The 9,146-nt window shown below is 40.4% G+C and overlaps 1 protein-coding gene across 2 annotated transcripts in view; it reads left to right on the top strand.

Annotated features, from left to right (window-relative positions):
* The first annotated feature begins 3,166 nt into the window (after positions 1-3,166).
* Positions 3,167-9,146, top strand: part of LOC109042616 (aminopeptidase N) — a 58,140-nt gene continuing 52,160 nt past the window's right edge. The window contains exon 1 of one of the 2 annotated variants that reach the window (XM_019059482.2): positions 3,167-3,593. The gene's annotated coding sequence lies outside the window, so the exon portion shown is untranslated. The other variant, XM_072300163.1, reaches the window with a different exon arrangement.

Raw genomic sequence — 9,146 nt, 5'->3', positions numbered from 1 at the left:
TCGTGGAAACTTGATCTGTCCTCTTTTATCGATCAATAACTACTTAATCTCAATCATTTTGTACAATTCAAACCAGATTGGTCAGTAAATGCGCGTTGTAATGAAGTGATGTTTCTTCATAATTCTAAAAAGGATCTTAATACATTGTAACTACCTAGAGTGCGTAAATGGAGAGGCTATGGACATCTTATTCTGGGTCGGCAGGTCAGTTACCCTATGTTAGGCCCAAACTAAAAAGAGATAGGGCGATCAATATTACGAAAGATTGATTTTTCAGGAACAGGGCTGATAATTTCAAGATTCACCATAGCAGTCAACGATGACGGAGCAAAATAAAATTTATACACAAAAGAACAAAAAATCCAATTAAACTTTTTCAATCTTAAAGAACTTTCCCTTCTCAACACTTCGGTAAAGTAAGAAGCGAGGGTGCTTGAACCCCTGTTAGCCTTTACAGCTGCAGAGGGCAACAATATGATTCATATCATAAAACAGAAGCTCTGCTTGTCCTTTTTGCGCGCAGTGTTTTTAATTGGAGCAAAACCAGTGTCACCAACTTGCAAACAATATTACATGCCATGGATTGGGAGGTAGACTATTTGTCTGGTTCAAAGCCTTAGCACCAGAATACATTTTTCTCCATCTACTAAACTGAAAAGAGATAGAATGTGCAAGAAATCTTGAATTGGCTATTGAATGGCTTTCCTTGATGGAAGTTTACTTCCAATACTGAAGGGGTTTTTTCGACAGACAGGGGTCTTTTTTTCTGGCACAAAAAGTATTAAAAAACAAGTAATTTCGTCGCAATATTGCAAGGGTCGAAATTGCGATATCTGTATTTCTTACAGCCAACAAAAATCCTTGGAACAATCATGCAACCCTTTTTTTAAGTGCCTTAGGGACTTGTCTCGCTCTCAAAAAAACAAAAAACAAATGATCGAGATTGTATCTAAGTTGTTCGATACTAGTAGCAAGTAGCCCCAATGAAAGATAACTGGGGCCTTGGGTCCCCAACTCCCCACAACATTTTTCTGGCTACTTTTATGGTTAGTTGTCCAGGAGTCAAATCTGGATAAGATTAGGTCATAGACGTTGCTAGGTTATTTTGCTGGGCAGGGCCTAGCCCTCTCATCACCGAGCGCCTACAGGGCCTCCTCCGGAAAATGTTTGAAATTTTGAATTAACCCTGGTAAAAATTGGCAGTAGAATCTGTGTTCCAAAATACCATATACCTACAGCCGGCTGTAAGATTTCCAATAGCTTCTATAGCCGGCAACACAATTTCTTATAGCCTTTTATAGCCGATGGCGATTAAACAACAGCCTGGCGATAAAGTGTATGCTAAACGTTACTAATTACGGATGCTAGGACTTGGTGAGTTTTTGGACTACCGCTCTCTTTTTGGGCCGCAGTATCTTGATTTAATTTGCGAGAAAAGCTCCGTACTTTTGAAGGATGCCTGCCATTCCTAATATGTTGGATCGCCTTCAATTTCGTATGACACTGTGCAATACCTCCGGTGTGTAATAGTTGCTTCAAGCGCCGCGGTACGCTGCGGCGCGGCGCGGCGGGCGGGCAGCCAGCGCGAAAAGCGCAATGGCGCCTACAAACCTAACAGGGATACTTCACGCATTGCGCAATGCGTGAAGTATCCCTGTTAGGTTTGTAGGCGCCAGTGCGCCGCCGCTCCGCTTTGTGTTAGGCTCTAATATTTAATCTCGTGGAGTCAGCGTTTTTCAACTCATGACTTGGAAATGTTTGCATACTCTGTATGGATTATTCTCATTTTAATTGATGAAAAAAAAATATGTAGTAAAGGAAAATATAATGTGCGTTTTGTAAAGATTAAGGTGATTCCGTACAAACTCAAGGATTTACAAAGCACAAGAATTTCTACACAATTTCTTATAGCCTTTTATAGCCGATGGCGAAAAAGCAACAGCCAGGCGATAAAGTGTAAAGCCCGGCGATAGGAACTATAGCCCGGCTGTATAATTTTGTATCGCTTCGTGTAGCCCGGCCGTATGATTTTTTCCACTTTCTACAGCCAGCTATATGATTTTCTATCGCCCTCTTCAGTCGGCTATAAGAACTCCTATGGTATTTTGAAACGCAGCTCCTATCGCCAATTTTTACCAGGGAATTTAGGCGCATTTTGAGGGTTAGAAGATGCAACATTTCCATTGATTTTTGCGCATAAATTACGCTGTTTTATGTATTTTCAGCTCAAAATACTTTTGAATGATTACAAAGAGTTAGTTACACTGCGAAAAAGAGTTATCGTCGACGAAGATTTTTTTTATCACCATGCGGCATATCTTTGGGGGGGGGGGGGGTAATATTATGGATCGTATTCGATACATCAAACAGGCGCACTATCGCTGCAGTAGTATCGATATCGATTGGTTCAAAATGTAAAAATAGCCTCAAAAATCAATCGAGTAATCTGTGGAAACCGGTTTTTGTGATTGATGTTTGATTTTGATGATTACTACGTGCCACTGAAAAGTAAACCTGTCAGGAATTTCCTCTTTTTCAGCTTTTCTAACTTAGACCCTAAAATTTGTGTTTGAGGTTATGTATATTGTTTTGAACCGTACGATACATCGAATCACTATCGAGTACGGTCCATTTTCAAGTCAAGGGAGACAAGCCCCCTGCCCCCCCCCTCTATCAGTGCCCATGGAGGAGATTTTCCTTATACTTGAATCCGTGAGAACGAAAGCACACCAACTCGGTAACTCAAAAATGCTCAATTTTCATTAAAGAGAGTCAGTTTTCATAAAGGTCATTGAAGTTAACGCATCTGTTCCAACTTGGACCTTTAAAGTGTCCTTAAGTACGTGTCTTTCGGCACCAAAAATCTTTCTCTCGTGCTAACTACTTCAACTACTGTGCAGTTTTGGTATGTCTTGATTGTTTTCATTTTTTCGAGTTGTTGTGTTTTCGTTCCCACTGATTCACTTATCTCCGACCCCATTTCCCTGTCCGGATCTGGCCGGATAATAGCATTTGCCGGTGCGAGGCTATCTGCATAAATGTTTGTGAATTTCGGTTGGCTTTTGACTGCGAATCAGGAAAACGACACGCGGGCAAGGGAAGGGCCGACCCTGGGAGCCGAGAGCTCCTTGGGGCCATAATTATGCACTTGTTTGAACAGTTGGCGGAACAGCTGCACCCTCTCCACTGGCCGTAGCCGTCGCGTCGCGTCGTCGCTCCCGTCCCGACTAATTTTCCCTCCTCAGTGTTTTTCCGAGTCGCGTTCCGATTTCCACGCCTGCGTCCGCGGTTTTTCCCCGTGACCCGCTGCGCCCTAAAGTGAAATTAATTGCGTCCCGTTCGTTCGGGATTAACACCCGATCCCTTCAATCGCCCGCTCAAAGACAAATGCGCCCGACGCGGTTGGACGTCGGTGAATTTTAAAGTTTTTGAATTGTTCCGATGGAAAAGTGATGGAAAAGAGTGTAGGGTTTCTGTGACCCGATCAACGAGAGAATTTTCATTCGACGAAGCTGTGTAATGTGAGCGTTAGCAGCCATGGAATATTGATACTGCGTTATTTTTGGATACAATTGGCAAGAACAGGAAACAGGGTAAAAATCTAAGCACTTTGGAGTTTCACATGATACTGGGTAATGACAAGTGGGTAAATTTTTTGAACATACCAAAGATGCTGATAATGTAAAATTAAAAATCTTCAGTCGAATGCTCTACCCCAAAGGGGTAGAGTTCAGTTGTAGAGCATTCAAATGAAGATTTTCAATTTTACATTTTCAGCATCTTTGGTTTGTTTAAACAATTTACCTAATATTTCTATAGAGGCTAATATGATGCCTAAACTTATGATAAAAAAAATTCCCAAATAATCACATGAGGTGGATATGATTGTTTTCCAGTTCACATTAGAATCAGTCGGTGAAAACTGTTCGCTTATGCGAGAAAAACCAAATTAATGTAAGTTAAAATGCGTGAAAAATTGATGGATTCGTGAGAGAGAGTGTGTGAAGGTTCCGTGACCCGATGAAACTACTGACAAATTCGCGTTCGAAGAGGCTGTGTAGTGTGAACGTATCAGCCATGGAATATTGATACCCCACTATTTCCGGATGCAATTTGGCAATTACAGGAAATAGGGTATCAAAATCTCATTCAAAACATGTGAAAACGGAAATTTCCCAAATTATCGAACAAGAGAGATAATAGTGGTTCCTTCAGATCATAATTTGCATTCTCCATCGCGCTGTCTAAAAATTTGGTTATCGTTTTAATTTATTATAGATAGAGCAGGTGAGCTTCTATTTGTGTACTTTCTCAAGATTTTTCTACATGTTAACAAGAAAATTATGACAGTATTTTACGCACTAGATCTTATTGTTTATTTCTTTATTACAATTAAAACATCTACCAAACTTTTCAACAACGGAATTGCGATTAAAGCTTTTGATTTTTGGCGCTTCACATGATCGTTTCTCCAATTAACAACAGAATCAGTTCGTTCAAATAGTTCACTTGCAGGAAAAACCAAAACTAATGCTGGTGTAAAATGAATGAAAAAAACTACTGTGAGGCTGAGTCCTAGAATGGCATTACCTACCTAGATTTTGGATAGATATACCATCCCTGAATCGAGGAACTGGATACGGGTTCATGTAGGTCTAGTGCCTGCCCAAAATCTAGGCGATGCCATTTGATCCGACCCACCTCTTTAGGCATGAGCCCTGAACCGTTTTTCTATGTGACCATTAAGATTGCATTCAAATGCTTGAGTAGATAACATTCCACAAAATTGTCCTTCCTTTTCTTGTGCCATGAAAATTTGTTTACTTTCAATAAAAATAAATCGGCCTAAGGAAGGTACCCCTATCCCCTCCCAGCCGTGCATCACACTGAAACGAGTTAAGGTCACATTTGAGTGATCTTGGTTGACGCAGAAGGAACCATCCGACATTTGGACCATAGAAAGAGTTTGGAGTGGTTTTGAACTCAACCACTGCTCTACTATCTATCGCCAAAAATTCAAAGTTTTGTTGGAGCAAATTTTGCAGAAATTGAACTTAAAGTTTATCTTTTACATTGAGTCTTATGCAGAGCCAAACTTTAAACCTCTTTTCTCAGTTCGATCCAATGTGGCTTGGTTCCTTGCAGTGTAACTCCGTCAATTTGAGTGTATCTCTTGGTTACCGGCGAGTGTACATCTGAACGGACTACTAGACAAGGTATGGATGTGAGATGTGACGTATCGACGGCCAAAGTGCGAAACCACATATGGACGTATTTATGCTAAAAGGAACTATGTGCATGGGTTTTGCGTGAGACACAGTTCCTTTTGGCATAAATGCGTCCATATCTCCATCGCGATGTTCTAAAATTCCCGCTCCTAATTTATTTTTACAAAGGGCTGCAAAACAACTTTATAGCTTGTAATACACAAGGAATATTCTACTAATAGAGGAGAAAAATCCAAGAAGTTTTCAAGTTACCTTGACTAGTTTTCTCAAGAAAAAATCATGTATGACGGGAAGGCTGCAATGTCGCAGACGAAGATACGTGCGGTTATTCGCACTTTGGCCGTCGATATTATGTCTTAAATATTGCACGATGAAAACGAATCATAGGAAGGAAAGTCTAAAAAGCAACTCCTGAACAGTACAAAAGTGTCTACAGTTAAAGTTAGTTAAATTACAAAAATACAAATGACGTTAATTTTCTATTCTGACTTTCGTCTTATTTGTAGTAGAAACCCTTGTTGATTTCTCATTCAGGAGTTTATTTCTGAACTTTCCTTTGTAAGAATCGTTTTCCGTGTAGGATTTTGAAAAGAAAATATGAACTTTTTTTCTATCTCAAACCTTGTCTAGTGACCCATCGACGGGAAAAGCGTTACCACTTTTTGAACATACGAGTCAAACTTCTCTGTCTCATTTATTATTGTCTCAGTTCGTTCTGGTGATCTAGCGGGCCGATTTTCATTATTTTTGCAAATGTACAGGAGATAGGCCCCAAAGTGTCGTTCCCTCACCAAAAAAACGTAATTACCTCTCAGTATTGCCAAAATTACATTTTCCCGTGGAAATCTTGGGCATTTATTCCCATTGAATTTTTCTGAACTCATGCAAAAATCAGAGAAAATTTGGGGAAAATCGCGTAGGTACATTCTTGTGAAAATTTGAATTGTTTTGGTCCATTTTGCAACCTTGGAACTAAGTTAAGTTCCTGCTTCTTCCGGGAAATGACGAAATGAGCCCGCTCTGTTTAGATTAACTCACGGAGGTCTGCGAAGCGGGCCTTATGAAAGCGCAAAGCGCCCGCTAGGTTTTGAACCGCGTAGCGGCCAGGGGACGCACCCCTAACATAGGCTATGGATTGTGAATGATGCCTGAAATCAGTTTACCTTCACCCAAAAGTCGACCTGAGCACAAGATTTCAACGATTTGTTCGTGCGTGGGTACTAAACTGTTTTTTCCGCTTTTGTCGTGGCAACATTATGTCTTCGAGAGCACTTCAACAGTGGAGCAGAGCTTTCTGAGAGCTCACTTTTCTCCCACGGGAACAGCCTGAGAAACCGGGCTCAGCTTCGAGACAATACTTACTCAAACAAGTTGCAGGAGTTGTGTGTTGTATGAGTATTGAGTGTTTGAGTACGTTGAAGGTCGTCACTTGGGCGAACTTTAAGTTTTCAACTTCTGCCGAGACTCATTTGGACGTATTTCTGCCAAATGGAACTATGTGCATTAAGACATGAGCCATGAGACCTATAAGGATATATGTATGACAGGGCTCACGTCACAATGCACATAGTTCCATTTGACAGAAACATGTCCATTTAGTGACGCTAGCTGGAATTCAGTGGCGAAATTCACGATTGCTAAGTTCAAGCTGGGGGCTGATTTTTGAATTTGATAGACAAAGAAGACGTAGGGAGTATTAAGCGATCCTATTGGTTGAAACGCGGGTGGTTGTTATAGACTAAGAGGGAAAATGATGAACTTACTGTAGGGTCTCTCGTGGATCACCGTTACTTAGTCTATTACTTACCTCATTTGTCCATTGCAATCACCCACTTTCACCAATACGATCGCTTTATTTCCCTTTCGTCTTCTTTGTCTATCGCTTTGTCTACCAATATCAATAATCGGCCCGCTGTTTGCGAATGAAAAAATAAGAATTCGAAATCTGCTCTACAAGAGCCTGTTAAAAAAAAATGGCCTTTTCACGCCCTTTTTGGGGGGAGTTCGGGAATTTTTTTTCACACGTGGCCTAAAAGAAATTTTATGTTGAAATAATCCTCCGGTGAAAGTTTCAGCGTTTCAAAGCTCGTTTTGGCAACAGCAATGCAAAAAGGACATTTTTACCATTGAAAAAAACGACTTGAGCTGATATTTTTGTATTATCTGAGGCACAATATCATCACTTGATGTTACTCTGAGGGAATGCATGAAAGTTCGGTTCCTGGATACCATTTCCTATTAGACTTTCCTGTTTCAAACATCATCCGACCTGAAATTATCGAGGAAAAAGCCTGGCACGAACTGGTCTATGACTCCTTGTACAAACGTTGTAACGCTGTATCACGACTGATCGCCAGATCGTTAAGTCAAACACGATCTTAATCCCCGAGTAACATCAAGTGATAAAATTTTGCCCCAGATAATAAACCAAGAGGAGTACGGACATGTTGGTAATTTTAAGGTTGGGTCATGGAGCTTCTAGGGTCTAAAAGGCCAGGGAATCCATGACTTTACTCATCCCGAGTGATTCATTATTAAAATTGTTAGGACCCGTCGTTTGTAAAGCACGTATTTGACTTATATTTGCATAAATTTACTCATTTTTGTGGAAAGACGCTCATTTATGAGCATTCTTGGCCTTCATACAACTATTCGTACTCGATGGACGCGCGTGTTGCATGTGAAAAAATGGAAGGCGCTCTGGTCACTCTGGTCTATAGAAGCAGTGCACGTAGCAGTGTGTGGCGCGCCGGTATGGATACGCGGCAAGATGACATTCTCAATTGAAACCGAGATTAGAGGACAGGGAGAGGATATTTTTGCACCATTTTCACAAATTAGGATATAATAACTCACCGCCCCGAGACGTGACAGCGTGTCGCTGCGAGCAATGCTTTCATGGGCTAGAAAGGCCGGAGCGCCTTCAATTTTTCGAATGCAACACGGATGTCCATAGCTGCATCGCGGCGTTATTACCGATATTATTAGACTCTGCTCGGATATAAATTTTGAGACGTTAAGTGAGAACGTTGTATAAACACTTGAGCGTTGCCAAATTACCTCCGATAAATACAAAGTACTGGGAAAACTTAAAATTAAATGTTTTGACCAGTTTATGACGATTATTCTGTGCTCTAATGGTGGTTAAACTGGTCAGCAACTATAATTTAGATTCATAGATGAGTAGCTATCATTATTTCTATGTTTAAAAGTCAAAATTCGGAGGTATAATCGATTCGATATGATAAATCGCATGTCAGTCCAATTTTGGAAGGAGGGTGTGTAAAGGAGGATTTTGAAAACTTCCTACAACACCCGCCGATAATTTAGTTTCACCTTCGCTCGTATTTCATTCCAAAATGTATAAACTTTAGTGTAAGTGACATAGTTCCACTATGAGTCTCTCTGTGAGCTTTCAGGAAACAAAAAATGAAAATTTTACCACGTTTTTCTGAAAATGCGCTTTTTCGCCCTTTACTCTCCTTTCCGAAAATTCCTCAGTTTTGCTGAGTGGGCTAACATTGTTTCTTCTTATCTGTATGGTTGAGCACAAGTGCAACAAAATCCGCATTTCGGGAACTAACGGAGGATCTAATTCATCACTGAAGTTCTCAGGATTGACCAAATATATATTCGAAATGAGGGGCTTGAAAGACAAGGCGCACAAGTGCAGTTTTTGCTACTTCGAGTTGCCATATGCTGATATTGTTTGATGTTTCGAAATTACAAGGATCCTAATGGCGGAAAGAAAGTTCAAACTGACTTTTCGATGCTTAAAATTGGCATTTGATTGCGAAAGTTTTTACAGAATATGCATTAAGACTAGTTTTACTTGAAATCATCAATATTTAAATTTTTTTTAAAAACTGCACTTATGCGCCTTGTCCTCCAAGCCCATCAAATGAAAGGGAAACAAAG

Source organism: Bemisia tabaci, chromosome 4 (assembly GCF_918797505.1).
Source record: "Bemisia tabaci chromosome 4, PGI_BMITA_v3".
Taxonomy (NCBI): Eukaryota; Metazoa; Arthropoda; class Insecta; order Hemiptera; family Aleyrodidae; genus Bemisia; species Bemisia tabaci.
Note: the sequence above shows the minus strand (reverse complement) of the source record. Positions and strands in the feature narration are given on the sequence as shown.